General features: G+C 43.4%; 1 protein-coding gene across 2 annotated transcripts in view; it reads right to left on the bottom strand.

The window, feature by feature from the left end:
• MFAP2 (microfibril associated protein 2) overlaps positions 1 to 18,655 on the bottom strand; it is a 39,384-nt gene extending 20,729 nt beyond the window's left edge. The window contains exon 1 of one of the 2 annotated variants that reach the window (XM_085847801.1): positions 18,514 to 18,655. The gene's annotated coding sequence lies outside the window, so the exon portion shown is untranslated. Of the gene's footprint in view, positions 1 to 5,014; positions 5,151 to 18,513 lie in introns of those variants that run through there. The other variant, XM_085847799.1, reaches the window with a different exon arrangement.
• Positions 18,656 to 20,919: the final 2,264 nt, after the last annotated feature.

The raw sequence follows: 20,919 nt of genomic DNA, 5'->3' as shown, positions 1-20,919 counted from the left end.
CATCCACCCCAAGTCCACCTCCTTCAAATTCCCTGCTTTCCTTCCTAAAAGTCCCTGTAATATACGTCTTGGAAACCCTGTGTTCCCCGCCCCATCCCTCTCCCTTCCATAGATCTCCGAATGGCTTTGTTCCCCATTGTTTTGTCCTTCCCTCTCCCGCCCCTCTTGCTGTGCGTTGCATGTTATCTCTCACACGAGCCTCGACAAGGTATACAAAAAATATATAAAAAACACTCCACATGATGAATATGATCGATGTGGATTACACCAGAATACAATCGACATGATGAATATGATCAATGTGGATTAAATTGTAATACAATCCACATGATAAAAATGATTAATGTGGTTTAAATAATAATACAATCGACATGATGAATATGATCGATGTGAATTAAATTGAAATACACTCCACATGATGAATATGATCAATGTGGATTACAGCATAACACACTCCACATGATAAATATGATCAATGTGGTTTAAATAATAATACACTCCACATGATGAATATGATCAATGTGGATTACAGCATTACACACTCCACATGATAAATATGATCAATGTGGATTAAATTATAATACAATCTCCATGATGAATATGATAATTGTGGATTAAATTGAAATACAATCGACATGATGAATATGATCCACGTGGATTAAATTATAATAGAATCGACATGATTAATATGATTAATGTGGATTAAATTATAATAAAATCTCCATGATGAATATGATAATTGTGGATTAAATTGAAATACAATCGACATGATGAAAATGATTAATGTGGATTAAAGTCCAATACAATCTCCATGATAAATACAGTATTATCCACGTGGATTAAATTATAATACAATCTACACGATGAAAATGATTAATGTAGATTAAAGTCCAATACAATCTCCATGATGAATATTATCCACGTGGATTAAATTATAACACAATCTACATGATGAATGTGATCAATGTGGGTTAAATAATAATATACTCCACATAATGAATATGATCAATGTGGATTAAATTCGAATATTCTCCCCATTATTAGTATGATCAATGTGGATTAAATTATAATACAATCTCCATGATGAATATGATCAATGTGGGTTAAATTAGAATATTCTCCCCATTATTCGTATGATCAATGTGGATCAAATTATAATGCACTCTACATGATGAATATGATCAATGTGGGTTAAATAATAACACACTCCACATGATGAATATGATCATTGTGGATTAAATTAGAATATTCTCCCCATTATTAGTATGATCAATGTGGATTAAATTTTAATGCACTCTACTTGATGAATATTATCAATGTGGATTTAATAATAATACAATCCAAATGATGATACGATCAATGTGGATGAAATTATAATACAATCAACACGATGACATGATCAATGTGGATGAAATTATAATACACTCTATGATGAATATGATCAATGTGGATTTAATTATAATACAATCTCCATGATGAATAATATCAATGTGGATTAAATTGAAATACAATCTCCATGATGAATATGATCAATGTGGATTAAATTATAATACAATCTCCATGATGAATAATATCAATGTGGATTAAATTGAAATACAATCTCCATGATGAATATGATCAATGTGGATTAAATTATAATACAATCAACATGATGAATATGATCGATGTGGATTAAATCATAATACAATCAACATGATGAATATGATCAATGTGGATTAAATTATAATACAATCTCCATGATGAATAATATCAATGTGGATTAAATTGAAATACAATCTCCATGATGAATATGATCAATGTGGATTAAATTATAATACAATCAACATGATGAATATGATCGATGTGGATTAAATCATAATACAATCAACATGATGAATATGATCAATGTGGATTAAATTATAATACAATCTACACGATGAAAATGATTAATGTCGATTAAAGTACAATACAATCGCCATGATGAACATTATCAATGTGGATGAAATTATAACACAATCTCCATGATGAATATGATAATTGTGGATTAAATTATAACACAATCTACATGATGAATGTGATCATTGTGGATTAAATAATAACATACTCCACATGATGAACATGATCAATGTGGATGAAATTATAACACAATCGACATGATGAATGTGATCATTGTGGATTAAATTATAATACATTCTACATGATGAATATGATCAATGTGGATAAAAGTAAAATACACTCCACATGATGAATATAATCAATGTGTTTTAAATTGAAATACAATCTCCATGATGAATATGATCAATGTGGATTTAATAATAATACAATCCAAATGATGATACGATCAATGTGGATGAAATTATAATGCAATCAACATGATGAACATGATCAATGTGGATTAAATTATAATACAATCAACATGATATGATCAATGTGGATTAAATTATAATACACTCTCCATGATGAATATGATCAATGTTGATTTAATAATAATACTACAATCTAAATGATGAATACGATCAATGTGGATGAAATTATAATACAATCAACATGATGAATATGATCAATGTGGATGAAATTATAATACACTCTCCACGATGAATATTATCAACGTGGATTAAATAATAATACAATCTAAATGATGAATACGATCAATGTGGATTAAATTATAATCGAATCAACATGATGAATATGATCAACGTGGATTAAATTATAATACAATCAACAAGATGAACATGATCAATGTGGATGAAATTATGATACAATCGACATGATAAATATGATCGACATGGATTAAATTATAAAACACTCTCCATGATGAATATGATCAATGTGGATTAAATTATAATACAATCTCCATGATGAATATGATCAATCAGGATTCAATTAGAACACAATGTACATGATTGATATGATCAATGGGGATTAAATGATAATCCACTTTACATGATGAATATGATCAATGTGGATTAAATGATAATACATTCTACATGATGAATATGATAAATGTGGATAAAAGTAAAATACACTCCACATGATGAATATAATCAATGTGGATTAAATTATAACACAATCTCCATGATGAATATAATCAAGGTGGATTAAATTATAATACAATCTCCATGATGAATATGATCAATGTGGATTAAATTATAATACATTCTACATGATGAATATGATAAATGTGGATAAAAGTAAAATACACTCCACATGATGAATATAATCAATGTGGATTAAATTATAACACAATCTCCATGATGAATATAATCAAGGTGGATTAAATTATAATACAATCTCCATGATGAATATGATCAATGTGGATTAAATTGAAATACAATCTCCATGATGAATATGATCAATGTGGATACAATTAGAATATTCTCCCCATTATTAGTATGATCAATGTGCAAAAATGGATGAAACAGTTACAACTTTTAACTGGATACACTTGGTCTTACTTTTGTTTCATCGTTCAAGTTGTTTGCATATACAGTATACCAAGAACAGTGTGTGCGAATGTGAGTTCCACACAACTACCATTTCAGATGATAGTAATTCATAAAACACGAAATGGACAATCACTACACGTTCATTCATTCCTGATGCACCACAGTCTTCATTCAGTGCATGTTGTTGCTTGGCGTCTCCATGTGCTGTTTCAGAATGTGGAATGGAGTCCTCCCAGGTCTCAAACTACCCTCATGTGTGTGCGTGCGCATGTGCACAAGTTGCTATCTCCACACGTGGGTGGGTTTCGGGAGATGGTACTTGTGTGTGAAAATGGTTTCAAAAATATATATACTTTTTAATTACACACAATGGTTGCTAGGAGACAGGGCAGTATCTGGAGAGCCATTATAAATAACCGTTTGAATAACAGTTCGATATAGAGGTGAGTGGGTTGGATGAGCTGGTTGGTGGACATGTGATATTTGAGGTAAGATGTGCATGATTTAATATATTATCATGTGATAGAGTGTGTGATGAAAGTTGTCACTTTGTGATAATACATTGAATCCTCAAGCGAGTAGTCTGTTTCATGATATTGCATTGATGGGTTGACTGACTGACTGACTGACTGACGGCCTGGACACAACTGAGGTTGTGGATCTACTGATGTGCAGTAGGTATTCTACTGTTGTGGATCCGCCGTTTGGAGAAGTTCTGGGCTGAAAGGATCGAAACCTCGAGGAAGAACGGCGCCCCCACACACACGTGAGACTGTTGCATACGTGTGTGACTCTGTGCTTGTACATGTGTGGATGCATTCACTGTATCGTACACAGCCTAGCATATATTGCTAAATGCACGAAGAAAGCCACGTATCTTCAACGCTCCCCATCCCCCTCTCTCCTCACAAACAACATCTGTTCCTAATCTCTCTCCCTCTCTGTCTCCCCCTCTACTGCTCTCTCATATCCCCTTTCCTGCTTCAAGAACGATGCACTAAATGCTTGTTTCCTTTAAATTCCTGAGTGCGCCTTGGTGTTCAGGCTCACATTTCATTCTTCAAGCTTACATAAGTCACTAGTGAGTCAATGGTTACCTGTCTACTCACCTGCCTAGGGTATTCGGGGCTCGTCCACGAGTAACGCGACCTGGTTATTGTCTCAGCACACATGTTATGTTCACTTGCTAACAAAACTTAGATAATTAGCGTGCTGCACTCACTGTTTCCGAGTGGCCCATGTTGGGAGTAAAAAGTTTACATGTTGTGAGTGTGAGTGTGAGTAATGGCACTCGGTGGAAAACGCAAACAGGGTCAAAATGAAATCGTCCTCCCGGCCACATCCACGCAAAATAGAGGGATCGAGGAGGCAAATGTGGATGAATGGAGACAAACACGAGACAAGATTGGAAAAGACAATAAACACACAGACAGGCAAGTCGAGAGAAACAAAAATTATCATGAATAATTGGCAGAAGAGTGTACGCATGCTCTTGGACAGACGATACAGACAAAGAGCATGCGTACACACACTGCAGACGTGTACACATGACAGCATGGTGTACCGACATTGTGCAGATGCAGACTCACCCAACCCAGAACTGTGTCCACCAAAGTTTCACCACCAAGTGATGTTCTCCCCTCTGCTACCCCACCCGGCACCCCCTCCTTCCCGTCGACAATGTGGCCCCACAAACCAACACCACCCTGTTGTTGGGAGAACGATGGCAGGGCAGTGAGATTGGTGAGTTTGGGGGTGGACAAGGAAGGAGAATGGGTGAGGTGGAGGGGTTTGGGGGCCGTTTTATTATTTCCAGATTTTTGAAGGAAATAATAATAATAATGGTGAAAGATTGTAGAAGAGAACCATGAGAGTCTTTAGGTCACCACAATGCACCCACCATGCAGCATTCACATTCTGAGTTTGCTTTCAAATCTCACAAACCAAACCACTCTCTGCTCCTGAACACTGGACTGTCTTTCCCACCTGAGAATGTGGAGAGGTTTCTGGCAAACCTGGACTCCATTTCTGCAACAGGCCCCAATGACATCAATCCATGTTTCTTCAAAACCTGCTCTGTTTCTCTTGCACATCATCTTTCTGCTTGTTCACTGTGGAACTGCAGGTCATCTTCCATCTACTTGGAAGTCATCCTTCACTATATCGCACAATTAACATGGTGCAAAACAGATCCTCCAAACTACATGTACAGTGCCTTCAGAAAGTATTCACACCCCTCGACTTTTGTCACATTTTGCTGTTCCAATGATGAATTGAAAAAGGATTAAATTAAAAAAAAATTGTCACCGATCTACACAAAATACCCCAAAATGACAAAGTGAAAACATGTTTAAAGGAATTTTTACACATTAATCAAACATGAAAAGCTGAAATGTTTTGCATCAATAAGTATTCAACCCTCCTCCCCCCCCCCCCCTCCCGAGTTAATACTTTGAAGAAGCTCCTTTGGCAATGATTACAGCTCTGCGTCGTCTTGGGTATGTCTCTATCAGCTTTCCTCATCTGGATTTGGGGAGTTTCTCCCATTTTTCTTTGCAGATTTACTCAAGCTTTGTCAAGATGTATGTGGAGCATCAGTGAACGGCAATCTTCAAATCTCTCCACAGATTTTCAATGGGATTGAAGTCTCAGATTTGGCTGGGCCACTCATGGACTTTCATGTTCTTGTTCTGAAACTATTCCAGTGTTGTTTTGGCTGTATAATTGGGGTCATTGTCCTGTTGGAACGTAAATCTTCACCACCGTCAAAGGTTTTTTGCACTCTGAAGCAGGTTCGCCTCAAGGATTTGCCTGTATTTGGCTCCATTCATTGTTCCCTCTATCCTCACAAGTCTCCCAGTCCCTGCCGCTGAACACCATCCCCATAGCATGATGCTGTCACCACCATGCTTCTCGGAAGCGATGGTGTTCGACAGATGATGAGCTGTGCTCTGTTTCCACCAGACCATAGCACTTTGCATTCAGGCCAAAGAGTTTAATTTTCATCTCATCAGACCACAGAATCTTTTGCCTCAAGCTCTGAGTCTTTCACCTGCCTTTTTGCAAACTCCAGGTCAGGTCAGGTAGGGGAGCATGTGCTGGAGCAGCGCATTGCTGCGTCCACTTTCCACCGGTACTCCAGGGGCCTCTGTCTGGCCATCCCCCAGTCAGATGCCTGAGGTTGTGGATCCGCCGTTTGGAGAAGTTCTGGGCTGAAAGGATCGAAACCTCGAGGAAGAACGGTGCCCCCACACACACGTGAGACTGTTGCATACGTGTGTGACTCTGTGCGTGTGCATGTGTGGATGCATTCATTGTATCATACACAGCCTTTTTTTGATCAATGATGAATATGATCAATGTGGATATAATTGTGGATTAAATTATAACACAGGGTATTCCATGATGAACCACACAGGATGTCCACAGACAACTCCAAGAGTGCCGTCGTGTTAACCCAAGAGAATCCCCATCTCCTTGAGATGCCGATCAACCTGCTGCAACCATGAGGTACGTGATCGGCCTCTTGGCCCCCTCCACTCACAAGGCTCCCTCGCTGAGAGAATCTGGTGAGCAGGATCAGCGTCAGGAAAACGAGCCTCCTGTCCATATAGCCGCAGCAGATGCTCACGGACTATGCAGGTAACAAATCTCATTTGAATCTCTATCAGCAACCGCTCGTTGGACACAAAGTCCGACAAGCGATAGCCAAGGATTCTCCGAAGAGAGCTGGTACCAAAATAATTAAGTCTCCATGTCAAATCCCTGGTCAGAGTCCAAGGCTCACATCCGAAGAGTAAGACTGGAAGCACCAATGACCTGAAGACTCGGACTTTCGTCCTCCTGCACAGATAACGACAGCACCAAACCCCATGATCCAGTGAATCCATTACTCTACAGGCCCGAACCAGATGTCTATTGACCTCTGACTCACAGCCAGCAGCGACATGAATATCACCACCAAGGTGATAGCATCCACAATGTCATTGAAAGTCTGAATCTTAGTTTTGACCCAGGAAACAGGTAATCCCAGTGGCTCCAACTCCTCAATCAGCACTTTGAGGGCCCCCAACAGAGGATATCCAGAGTCCCTGCAAAGAAGACTGCATCATCTGCGAAATCAAGGTCAGAGACGATGCACCGCATCTTGATCTCTCAGACCTCCTTCCCAGAATCCAGTCCACACAAGTGCTGAAAAGGGTGGGGGCCAGTACACACCCCAATGTACTCCAGTAACAACTGGAAATAAGTCGGAAATAGTAACACCACATCTCACAGCACTCTCAGTACCAGAGTTTCATTCTCACATCAGAATGATCAGTTTTGGTGGCACCCAAGGAAGACCATGAATCCTCCAGAAGGCATCCCGATTCACTGAATCAAACGCTTTGCAGAGTCAACAAAGGCTGCAAGCAACCCCTGCCGAAACTTTCACCTGCATTCGGTGTGGACCCGAAGGGCAACGATAAGGTCAATCGTTGACCTCTTTGGTGTAAAGCCTGACGACTCTGGGTGTTGGTGCTCAAACAGTTGGTGGCAAACCCTATCAAGAATGATGAGCAAAGACCTTGCCCGGCACTGAGAGCAGCGTCACCCCTCGGTAGTTGTTGCAGTCGTGGCGATCACCGTTCCCTTTCCAGAGAGCGACAACAAAGTCGCTCTTCCAGTAAGTTGGAATGATGTCTGTGCTCCAGGCAGAGCACAGAACTACATGCAACGACACGAGTGCAGCATTTCCACCAGCCTTGAGAAGTCCAGCATGGATGCCACAGATCCCAGGAGCTTTGCCCCGTTTCAACTGGTTCACCACAGCTGGTGTTTCCACAAACGAAGGTGGATCACAGTTGATTGGAAGGTCAGCAAAAGGGTAGTGACACCCCTGATATCCAACTCGACAGCTGGTGGATCAGCCTGGTACAACCGCACAAAGTAACCGGCCCAGCGGGCCTTCACTTTGGACTCCTCTGTCAAGAGCCCACCACCCTCCGCTCCAACTGCAGTACACCGAGGAATGGGCTCTACTCCCTCAGATTCCTCGCACATAGTCATCCTTGTCCACCCTCAGCGCACGTACAATTTTATGCCTCAGCTCCCTGAACATCTCAGCTCTGCCATTCAGCCTGCCCCTGCGACTCTGGTAAATGGTATCCAGTGTCCCTTGAGAGAGAAAATTCTTCTTTGCCCTTCGTTGAGTTCCACGACATCCACTGGCAACATCAAGGATGGTAGTCTTGAAGGCACTCCACACCTCTTCAAGATTCCCCAAAGCACCCAGACCCCCCCAATCCTCACTCAGCCTGTTCACAAACTCCTCAGCTACCCTCTTATCCTTGAGCTTGCCAACATCGATTCTTGGCTGGGATGGTATCATTCTCCCGGATTTAAACTGCAGCTTCAGAGTTGCTACAACAAGCCTGTGGTCGGTATTGAGGAACTGAGCACTCCGGTAGACCCTGCAGTTTGGGATCATTCTTCAGCAACCATTAATGAGGACATGGTCAATATCCTTTGCCACACCACTAGTATTGGAATACCAAGTCCAGCGATGAGCTTGTGGGCGCTGAAACCATGAACCGGCCACCCTATGTCCATGACTTCTTGCAAAGTCAAAGAACTTAGTGCTATTCTGGTTCGCAGTTCCAGACCCATGGGGACCAACACACGTCTCATAACCATCCGTATCAGTTCCAGTCGATGCATTGAAATCTCCCAAGACTAGAAGTGTATCTCATTTGGGGCACTGATCAACCACAGACTCAAGCGTGGTGTAGAATGCATCCTTCATGGTGAGATCACCTGCCTCAGTCGGAGCAGAAACAGAGACCAGGGAAACAACACCCAAGGAGTGACGAATCCTTCATCTTATAATATCCTCGTTGAACGGTGTTACCTTAATTATGATTGGAGTCAGCTTATTGGACACAGCTACAGCAACTCCTTGGGCATGGTAACCATCAGAGTGACCAGACCAATCGTATGTGTCACCACCCGCCATGATCTCGCCGCAATCCGGTCTCCGAACCTCAGAGAGTGCTGCAATACCGATGTCCAAACGCTTGAGCTCAGATGATAACAGAGACAGGTGATCAACCTCTCTTCGGGATAGGATATTCCAGGCACTCACCTGAAGGGCCCGCGTCAGGTTAACCCAAGGAGACGCCATCTGGTGGATGACACCTCAGCACCACCCAGACACACACGAACGCAACCTGACCTGGGAAGGTTACCCCGTGGTTTTCCTCCTATCATCAAAGAGTGGGCATCTCGAAGGCTTTGCCCCAATCGTGTCATCCGGTGAGCTCCCCTGCTGCACATGAGATACTCCCACGGAGTGGGTTTTCAGATTTCTTTGCGTTTTTGTCTTTTGCGGAGTGAAGGATTTTTACAGTGGCCGGAGTGCAAATCCTGCCACCAACCTCCTAAAAAAAAAGTAGCCGAGCTGCAGGAGGACGTCCGCAGACACAATTGGGCACTACTTACAGATGGCTGTTGGCTCCTTACAACTCACAGCTCCTCTGCCCTTTGACAGGTTTTGGTTTTAATCCTGCTGGGTGTCCATATCCATACACCCTCATCACCAGGAAACGTGGTGGGGGAGACTGTTAATTCGCCGACAACCCAACCATGTAACAGGTTAGTACAGGTTTACAAGATACCTGTAAGCAAGTCACAGATCAAATCTGGATTGACCTGACAACTCCAAGAGTGCCGTCGTGTGCCTTTTTATGAGGTATGGCTTCCGTCTGGTCACTCTCGCATAAAGGCTAGATTTTTGAAGTGTTGCAGGGATTGTTGTCCTTCCAGCAGGTTCTCTCATCTCAGCCAAGGAACTCTGTCGTTCTGTCAGAGTGGTCATTGGGTTTGTGGTCACCTCCCTGACCAAGGTCCTCCTTTCCCAGTTGCTCAGTTTGGTCAGACGGCCAGCTCTAGGAAGAGTCTGGGTAGTTCCATCTTTTTCAATTTCCTAATGATGGAGCTCACTGTGCTCTTGGGAACTTTCAACACTCTATAAATTGTTTTATTCCCTTCCCCAGATCTGTGCCTCCTCACAATTCTATCTCGGAGTTCTACGGACAGTTCCTTGGAGTTCACGGTCGAGTTTCTGCTCTGACATGCACTGTCAACTGTGGGACCTTATATAGAAAGGTGTGTTTCTTTCTAAATCTTGTCCATTCAATTGAATTGGCTGCAGGTGGACTTCAATCAAGGTGTGGAGACGTTTCAAGGATGATCAAAGGAAATAAGATGCACCTGAGCTCAATTTGGAGTGGCAGAGCAAATAGGTTGAATACTTATTGCTGCAGGACATTTCAACTTTTCATTTTTAATTAACTTGTAAACATTTCTGAAAACATGTTTTCGCTTTATCATTATGGGGTATTTTGTGTAGATCGGTGATAAAAAAATAAATAATTAAATTCAGGAGGTAACACAACATTTGACAAAACTCGAGGGGTTTGAACACATTCTGAAGGCCGTGTATGTTGGCTTACTTCCCATTAAAAACAGTCATACAATCCATCATCGCAGTTGATGCCAAATTTTTCCTTTTCTTAAATGGCCTGATCTCAGACGGTAAGTTCGGAATCAGACTGTACTGTGGTGTCTGGACCGGACCTGCTGCTTCTACTCTCCCAACAATGGGTGGATGCCCTCAGTGTCAGACATGAGATCAGGCCGCTCTCTCTGGACATACTGTATATCATGCTTTTGATACAGTCTGGCATCCTGCCTTTGTCTCCAAATTGTCTGCCTATGGAATCCAGGCCAACTCTACACATGGCTTGCTAACTTCCTCGACTCTCGTAGCCAACGTGTGGATCTCAACGGAATCCTTTTATCTCCTGTCAACGCTGGAATGACCCAAGGCGGGGACATGTGTCCGGTCCTATTCCTAATCTTCATCAATAATCTTCGACTCTCTGCAAAATCCTCTTCATCTATTTGCTGATGACTGCACCCTATGCCATAACATCGCCCATCCCTTCAGACAGGTAGGCAGCAGCTTCTTCCCTCTCTTCAGGCCTTGATATAATGACAAGATGGTCAAACGTTTGGAATATATCTCAATCCTGACAAATCTCGCGCTCTCACTTTGTCCCTCTGAAAAGGCTGTCTGGCAAACCCTCCAATATGACCTTAACAAACCTCTTTAAGAAGTTCACCCATTCAAACTTTTTGGTCTCACCACCAGCCATGATCTCTTTTGGTAAACCATATACAGTATCCAAATTGACCTCCAACTTGAACATATGGCTTCGCAAGTTTTCCCTTACTCTTCTCACCGTGTTCGAGCTTGTATTCAGCTTGTTCAACCCCTGTGCCCATTTCCCCCTCCCTTTGATCTTACGCTTCCCCATGCCCATTCTTCCTCGAAGAGTCCCTCTACCCCTCTGTTGATGTGTTTCCCCCTTTCCACTTGGTTACACATAAATATAAGTTCCTTTAAAAGGCACTTCAACCCACGAGGAGGTCATTATGGTCATCAAAGTTTGCGCTATAATTGCCAACCTATGTTTTTTTTGTTTTTTTTTTAATTCGTGCTCTATCTTTTTAAATGCTGAACTTCGAGCAAGGAAGCTGCATGTACCACTGTTCAAGTCTTTGGTGTGGCTCGGCCAGGATTCGAACCGTCGACCTCCCAGAGTCAGAGTGGACGCGATAAGAATTTATCCCACCGGGGTCTGGTAAAAGTCAATGTTCTGTTGTGTCCTCGTCCGTTCTGTGTTCGAGCACTTCCATGAGCCTCGACTTTGCATACAGGAGAGAAAAAACATTCCTTGTAGGGCCACCATAGTATTCAAATGTCCTGTAATTGGAAGGCAGGTGAGGTGACCATACACATCGTCTTGGTATGAAATTTTGTGACTTGCACTTTGTGAGAGCAGAAGGGTATTGCTTGCACAGGCGAGTGAACCAAAACCAACTTTGCTGGAACACACTCCGTCCTGGGATTGGCGGAACCAGACCCGACTCCGAGCTCGCAGGGACTCCAAATAGCAACTTCAAGCATTTCTCAGATTCCCAAGACATTTCTACATAATCTCCTCATTCCTTTTGGCTTGCCCTTCCAACCCATTTAAAATACCACAAAGGCTCATGAACCCAAATCTCGATATGGTGTGGGGAAAGACCGCTATGCTGCAAATTCTCACAGGTAATGATTTACACCAAAAGCGATTCACCTGCTGGATTGCTTACTTATCACACTGGATACTTGTGGATCCCCATTCTTTGATAATAGGAGGAAAATCATGGAGAAAACTTGTTGGGTCAGGTTGTGGTGGTGTGTGACAGGGTGGTGCTGAGGTGTTGGACACCAGACGGCGGTCTCCTCAGGTTACACTGAGGTGGTCCCTTCGGGTGGGTGCCTGGAATGTCCAATCCCTAAGAAAGGATGATCACCTGTCTCTGCTATCATCTGAACTCCAGCGTTTGGAAATCGGTATTGCAGCTCTCTCTGAGGTTCAGAGACCGGATAGTGGTAAGATCATGGCGGGTGGTTTCACCTACTACTGGTCTGGTCACTCTGACAGTGAACATGCCAAAGGAGTTGCTGCCACTGAGTCCAAGAAACTCACTCCCGTAATAATTGAGGTAACATCGATCAACGAGCGTATTTTGAGACGAAGGATTCTTCACTCCTTGGGTGTCATTTCCTGGTCTCTGTCTATGCTCCGACTGAGTCGAGAGATGTCATCGTGAAGGACACGTTCTATGCCACGCTCGAGTCTGTGGTTGATCAGTGTCCTAGGTGAGATCCACTTCCAGTCTTGGGGGATTTCAATGCATCGACTGGAACTGATGGCGATGGTGATGAGACATGTGTTGGTCCCCATGGGTCTGGAACTATGAACCAGAATACCGCTAAGTTCCTTGACTTTGCAAGATGTTGTGGACTTAGTGTGGCTGGTTCATGGTTTCAGTGCCCACAGGCTCATCGCTGGACTTGGTATTCCAACGCTGGTGAAGTGGCAAAGGAGATTGACCATGTGCTCGTTGATGGTCGCTGGAGGATGATCCAGAACTGCAGGGTCCACTGGAGTGCTCAGTTCCTCAATACTGACCACAGGCTTGTTGTCGCAACTCTTAAGCTGCACCTTAAATCCAGGAGAATGGTACCAACCCAGCCTTGGCTGGATGTTGGCAATCTCAAGGATGAGAGGGTAGCTGAGGAGTTTGCAAACAGGTTGAGTGGGGATTTGGGGGGTCTGAGTGTTTTAGGGAATCTTTAAGTTGAGGAGTGCCTTCAAGACCACCATCTTTGATGTCTTGGGATCATAGGGTCCTCAGTTAAAATCCCACTAGTCCGTTGAATTAATACCAGGTGGGGTTGACTCAGCCTGTCATCCTTCGAAGGTCGGTAAAATGAGTTCCGCCTTGTTGGGATGATTGAGCCATTCGAGTATCCTGTGTCAGAGTGGCGATCCATCCAGGGTTGTGCCCAACAGCCCAGGGAGACTGCTTTGGCAGAACTGACACTGTACAGAGTATGGTCCCAATGGATGGATGGAGCTTGGATGTTGCTGGTGAATGCCTTGGAATCCATCGTCAGGTGAAGAGGAACTGTCTCCCAAGGGACACTGGACACCATTGACTACAGTCGTAGGGCCAGGCTTCATGGCAGATCTGATCTGTTCAGGGAGCTAAGGCATAAAACTGTACGTGATGCTCTCCCACTGCAAAGAAGTGGAGCATCACCTGTGGTCAAGTGATTCTCGTCCTGCTTACAGAGGAATTGATGCATTACGTTCCTCCAAGCCCGTTCCTCAATGCACTGCAGTTGGAGTGGAGGGTGGTGAGCTCTTCACAGAGGAGACTGAAGTGAAGGCCCGCTGGGCCGGATACTTGGAGTGGCTGTACCAGGCTGTCCCACCAGCTGTTGAGTTGAATATCAGGGGTGTTCCCTATTGCTGACTCTCCAATCAACTGTGAACTACCTTCGTTTGTGGAAACACAGACTGCAGTGAACCAGTTGAAAGGAGGTAAAGCTCCTGAGATCTGTGGTATCCATGCTGAACTTCTCAAGGCTGGTGGAAATGCCATATTCATGTCGTTGCATGCAGTTCTGTGCTCTCTTTGGAACACAGGCATCATCCCAACTGACTTGAAGAGTGGCCTTGTTGTCCCTCTCTGGAAAGGGAAGGGTGATTGCCAGGACTGCAACAGTTACCGAGGGGTGACGCCGCTCTCAGCGCCGGGCAAGGTCTTTGCTCAAATAATTCTTGATAAGGTTCATCACCATCTGCTTGAGCACCAGCGCCCAGAGCAGTCAAGCTTTACACCAAAGAGGTCAATGATTGACTCTATCCTTGCTCTTCGGGTCCTCACTCAACATAGGTGAGAATTTCAGCAGGGGCTGCTTGCAGATCCACAAAGTGTTCGATTCATTGAAATCGGAATGCTCTCTGGAGGATTCTCAGTCTTCATGGGGTACCACCAAAACTGATCAATCACTACACTCTGGTGCTGAATTTCTGAACTGAACACTGGTACTAAGAGTGCTGTGAGGTGTGGTGGTTCAATCTCCGACTTGTTTTCAGTTGTTACTGGAGTTTGACAGGGGTGTGTACTGGCCCCTACATTTTTCAGTGCTTGCATGGATTGGATTTTGTGGAGGATGTCAGAGAGGTCAAGCTGCATTGTTTGGGAGTATCAAGATGTCTGACCTTGATTTTGCAGATGATGCAGCCATCTTTGCAGAGACACTGGATATCCTTATGGGGGCCCATCGAGGTGCTCAATAAGGAGTCGGAGTCGCTGGGATTATGGGTCTCTTTGGTTAAAACTAAGATCCAGGCTTTCAATGACATCTTGGATGCTGCTATTTTGTCTGTACCTATTTGTGGTGAGGATGTTGAGATCATGGAGAGATTCACTACCTTGGCAGTGATATGCATGTCACCACATTTTGTGAGCCAGAGGTCAACAGATGTCTGGGTCGGCCTGGAGAGTCATGGATTCACTGGATAGTTATGGATTCATTCTGAGTGCCACTGTTGGTACCTGTGCAGGAGGATGAAAATCCGAGTCTTTAAGTCCTTTGCAGATGTGGGATTTCGACTCTGTCCAAGGGTTTGAGACAAAGACTTAACTCTTTCGTTACCAGATGTCTTCAGAGAATCGTTGGCTATCGTTGGTCGGACTTTGTGTCCAACGAGCAGTTGCTGAGAGAGATCCAGATGAGATTTGTTACCTGTTTCGTCCGTGAGCATCAACTGTAGCTGTATGGACACGTGGCTCGTTTTCCTGATGCTGATCCTGCTCACCAGATTTTCTCAGCGAGGGAGCCTCGTGAGTGGAGGAAGCCAACGGGTTGACCACATATCTTGTTGCAGCAGGTTGATCAGCATCTCAAGGAGGTGGGGATGGTCCAGGCAGCTGCCTGGGGGATGGCCAGATTGGAGGCCCCTGGAGTGGGAAGTGGATGCGGAAAAGAACTTCTCCTATTTCCTATTTTCCAAAGCATGTTCCTATTTCAATTCTGAGCATCCTTTTCAATGCTGAGCGTCAAGCAAGGAAGCAGTAGACACCATTTAAAAAATCTTTGGTACGATTTGGCGCGGGTTTGAACCGGGGACGCTCTAACCATTCTCTAATCATCACCGAGGTTAAAGTTGCTTGTTAAGAACCGTTTTTACTATGAATATCAACCTCGTTCACATTTCTCTCCTCTTTTCTTCATTAACATTACAAATACACGACTAACTCATTCTATGAAAAAAACAATAATAATTGTGCATGTGCTAAAGTCGTATGACAACAATAGTAATTACATCATGAAACATTCCACCAAATCAAAGGAAAACATCTCAATAACTAGAAAGGAACTCAGTGGAGCGCACACCTCCGCCCAGATGCACATCCATATCTTCAGTAAAATCCAATGAATTCTTCCTTGTGACACACCCAAACTGTCCACCAAGTTTCGTCCCAATCCACCCATAACGTTTGGAGATATGCTATATATCGTTTTTAGCCCCTTCCCTCAATGGTGAAGAATCATGAAAACAAGGACAAATGTATCCAAGAGCCGCGTCATAAAGGTTTTGGAAGAAGAAGAAGAAGAAGAAGAAGAAGAAGAAGAAGAAGAAGAAGAAGAAGAAGAAGAAGAAGAAGAAGAAGAAGAAGAAGAAGAAGAAGAAGAAGAAGAAGAAGAAGAAGAAGAAGAAGAAAAAGAAGAAGAAGAAGAAGAAGAAGAAGAAGAAGAAGAAGAAGAAGAAGAAGAAGAAGAAGAAGAAGAAGAAGAAGAAGAAGAAGAAGAAGAAGAAGAAGAAGAAGAAGAAGAAGAAGAAGAAGAAGAAGAAGAAGAAGAAGAAGAAGAAGAAGAAGAAGAAGAAGAAGAAGAAGAAGAAGAAGAAGAAGAAGAAGAAGAAGAAGAAGAAGAAGAAGAAGAAGAAGAAGAAGAAGAAGAAGAAGAAGAAGAAGAAGAAGAAGAAGAAGAAGAAGAAGAAGAAGAAGAAGAAGAAGAAGAAGAAGAAGAAGAAGAAGAAGAAGAAGAAGAAGAAGAAGAAGAAGAAGAAGAAGAAGAAGAAGAAGAAGAAGAAGAAGAAGAAGAAGAAGAAGAAGAAGAAGAAGAAGAAGAAGAAGAAGAAGAAGAAGAAGAAGAAGAAGAAGAAGAAGAAGAAGAAGAAGAAGAAGAAGAAGAAGAAGAAGAAGAAGAAGAAGAAGAAGAAGAAGAAGAAGAAGAAGAAGAAGAAGAAGAAGAAGAAGAAGAAGAAGAAGAAGAAGAAGAAGAAGAAGAAGAAGAAGAAGAAGAAGAAGAAGAAGAAGAAGAAGAAGAAGAAGAAGAAGAAGAAGAAGAAGAAGAAGAAGAAGAAGAAGAAGAAGAAGAAGAAGAAGCAGCAGCTCTCTTAGAGCCAGCGTTCGCAACGCGACGCGGCTAAAAATAATATTCTCAGATCCGGATCTGGATCTTCACCAAAATCAAATCACATTGTCCTGGTCACGCTCCTAACCTGCCCACCAAATTTCATCTGAGTGTCTCCACAACTTTTTGACATATCTTGCACACAAACAAGAAAAAGTTGTTATGCAAAATCCATCCCCTCCCCCCTCCCCCCCCCCCAGCCGCACTCCAAAGGTTGCCATGGATATATCAAATTGTCCACTCCATTAAGATTAAAATTGACAATCAAAATCAAAGCTCAGGTCAACCATTTGAAAATTGATCACTTTTCAGATTGAAATTGATGATTTTAGAAGTTTGGCCTTGAGTTGACCTTTTGATCTCAACAATAGTTGGTTTCCCAAGTCAGTGACTCACTGTGCAAATCCTGTTCAAATGTCAAGTCGATCGGATGAAAAATGACGATTTTAGATATTCGACCTTCGTTGTTGACCTTGGGCTGATGTTGACCTTTTGGTCGATGTTGACCTCAAAAAATAATTGGTGGTTGAATTCAGCGACATGAAGTATAAATCCTCTTCAAATTTTAAGCCAATCGAATGAAAATTGAGGATTTTAGAAATCTCACCGAAGTTGTTGACCTTTGGCCTATGTTGACCTTTTGACATTTTGAACTCAAAAACAATAGGCTTCTTCCTTATGATAAACTCTACCATGTGGTGAAGTTTCGTGAAGATCGGTTTAAAATTGTGACCTGTAGTCGACAGACAGACAAACAGACAAACGCACAAAACCAACCAATATACATGAAAAAAAATCTTCGATTTTCGCAAGTAACAAACAGGGGTGAAAACATAACCTCCGTCCCCCCTTCGGTGAAAGGAAAAAATGGATGGCCTGAGACAGGAGGGACAGCGGAACCAGATCCCGGCCGATGGCGCGACAGCAGCATCGTGTGTGTGGGTTTGTGGAAGGGCCGGAGAGTGAGAGGGGGCGAGCCGTGGCAATCGTGAAGCTTAAAATATGATCGAGTGAGCTTTGAGTGGGTCAAATCACATTATTTGTGAAAAAAAAAAAATAATGAGTGTGCATTCATTCACATCATCACTCAAACATAACGATGGAAAACAAGTTTGGATTGTAAACGGGAAAAGGCGCTCGAAGGGCAGGAAGGCAGAAACGAAGTGGCGAAACTAAAGGAGCGAGCCAAGGAGGGGTTTACAAGACAACAATAGTTACCGAGTCGAGCACAAGCAGTCAGCCACTTGGGATTTCCGGTTTCCGGTCGTGGCAGCTTTTCCTCTCTTTACAGCAAGCGAGCACTTCCAAGGTTAAGTAAACCATTCCGCATTTGTCTCTGTGGCCGTCGATTGTTGTTTGGTAATTCGACCGTGCGTGTCTATCTCGGGGGGGGGGTGGGGGAGGGGGGGGTTAGACGGACAAACTTTTCCCTCAATTCTCACACCCGTTCGTCATTCCTTCCTCCCATCGTCTCTCTCCATCCCAATTCCCACTCCTCTATATGTTTGTGTTGATGATTCCTTTTAATCACGACACGTTCAAAGAACAAAAACTGGAAAACAAGAAACCCCTATTACACCATGTTTTCATGTTCCGTACAGTCTGCAACCGGCATATACCGTGCACGACGTACAACCAGCACGTACCGTGCACGACGTACAACCGGCACGTACCGTGCACGACGTACAACCGACAAGTACCGTGCACGACGTACAACCGGCACGTACCATGCACGAAGTACAACCGGCGTATACCGTGCACGACATACAACCGGCGTATACCGCACATGGTATATAATTGAAATTCTGCATGCTATACACGGTATATAATCTGCATCTATTACACAGTATACATTTGCCATTACGCTGCACACATCGCAATTGCAAAACACAATGTGATCGGTTGTGCGATGATTACAATCATGAAATGGAGAAAACATTGAGGGAGTACATTCAGCACATGGGGCTTTGCTCATTCAAAATGCATGTTCTTTAGGGCTGATGGAGCCTACTGGGAATGCAGACATGCACTGTGCCAGACATGCACTGTGCCAGACATGCACTGTGCCAGACATGCACTGTGCCAGACATGCACTTGTGCCAGACAGGCACTTGTGCCAGACATGCACTTGTGCCAGCCAGCAAAGTACAGATGACAAAAAATAGAAACCAGTTATTGGCACAATTTGAACATATGAGGACCGTACTGGGTTCAAACCACATCTCAAACCTTTCAGTCAATAGAGAGGATGATGTGTGGTTTCAAACCGCATCCCAAACCTTTCAATCACGCCATTTACATCTCACTCGCTGTAAACATGGACCAACTTCTATCATCTCATCCAAACTCTCTCTTCTTCATATGTGGTGACTTTAATTGTCATCACGCCAGTTGGCTGGGTGTGGGTACCTCTCTCACCTGTCATGGCACTTCAGCAAAAGACTTCTGCGACTCATTGGGACTGACTCAATCGGTCATTTTCCCGACCCGGATCTCAACCAACGGTACTCCATCTCTTCTGGATCTGATTTTGACACATTTCCCTGAAAATATCTGCTGTTCTTTCTCTGCTTCAATCGGTTCTTCTGACCACGTGCTTGTCAAAGTGGACATCTCTCTGGCTGTTATCAGAGAACCACCTCACCGCCGTCGAGTCTGGCATTTCACTCAGGCCGACTGGCAGGGACTTAAATCAGCCATCAAACTTCTCGACTGGTCCCCCATCTCTACTTTCTCCGACATTCTTTCAAAGAAACTTGCTCTCCCTCATGCATAGATTTATCCCCTCTCATCTTCAGTTGTCCTACCCTTCCTCCTGCCTGTGGCACACTAAAGCTTGTAGGGAGACAGTTGTCCTGAAACAACTGGCCTTCTCCTCATGGAAAGTAAATCCTTCTGAAGGCAATCTCTGTTCCTTCCACAAAGCTTGGAGTGTGTATCTAACCTCAGGAGAGCCAGAAAACAACATATTTATAATCTCAAGTCGAGACTCTTAAACCTCTCTCCCTCCTCCAAAAACTGGTGGCATCTAGTTAAGTCTGTTTCTGGTGTCTGTTCCCTCTCCAACCTCAAATGGCCGCACAGCTAACACTGCACATGAAAAGGCTGAATGCCGAAACTCCGTGTTTGCTTCTAAATCTTGTGTCCCAACCCATCGGTTTCTCTACCCACCTTTACGCAGTTGCACCCAGCTGTTCCTGGACCCTGTCTTTTTCTCCTGACGAGGTTCAATTCTCGACTCAGATTTTGCTACCAGTCCAGACGGCATCAGCCCATGTGTTCTAAAAACTTGCTCCTCTGCTCTTGTTCACCCTCTCACTGTTCAATTCATCCTATCATTTTCTCAAGGCAATCTGCCATCTGCTTGGAAATCAGCAAACACTACTGCGCTTCATAAAAAAGGTGCAAAAACAGATCCCTGCAACTGCAGACCAATCAGCCTTCTCCCAATCATCAGCAAGGTTATGGAATCCATCATCGCTTCTGACATTAAATCCTTCCTCTTCTCCAATGGCTTCATTTCAGATCTTCAATTTGGTTTCAGACCAGGTCACTCAACGCAGGAAATGCTGCTCCTGCTTTCCCAACAATGGAGGAGGTCCTCAATGCCAGACATGAGATCAG

The sequence above is a fragment of the Eptatretus burgeri genome, chromosome 11, assembly GCF_056783735.1.
Source record: "Eptatretus burgeri isolate ZD-2024b chromosome 11, Ebu_testis_v1, whole genome shotgun sequence".
NCBI classification, from domain to species: domain Eukaryota; kingdom Metazoa; phylum Chordata; class Myxini; order Myxiniformes; family Myxinidae; genus Eptatretus; species Eptatretus burgeri.
This window is presented reverse-complemented; position numbering and strand designations above follow the sequence as displayed.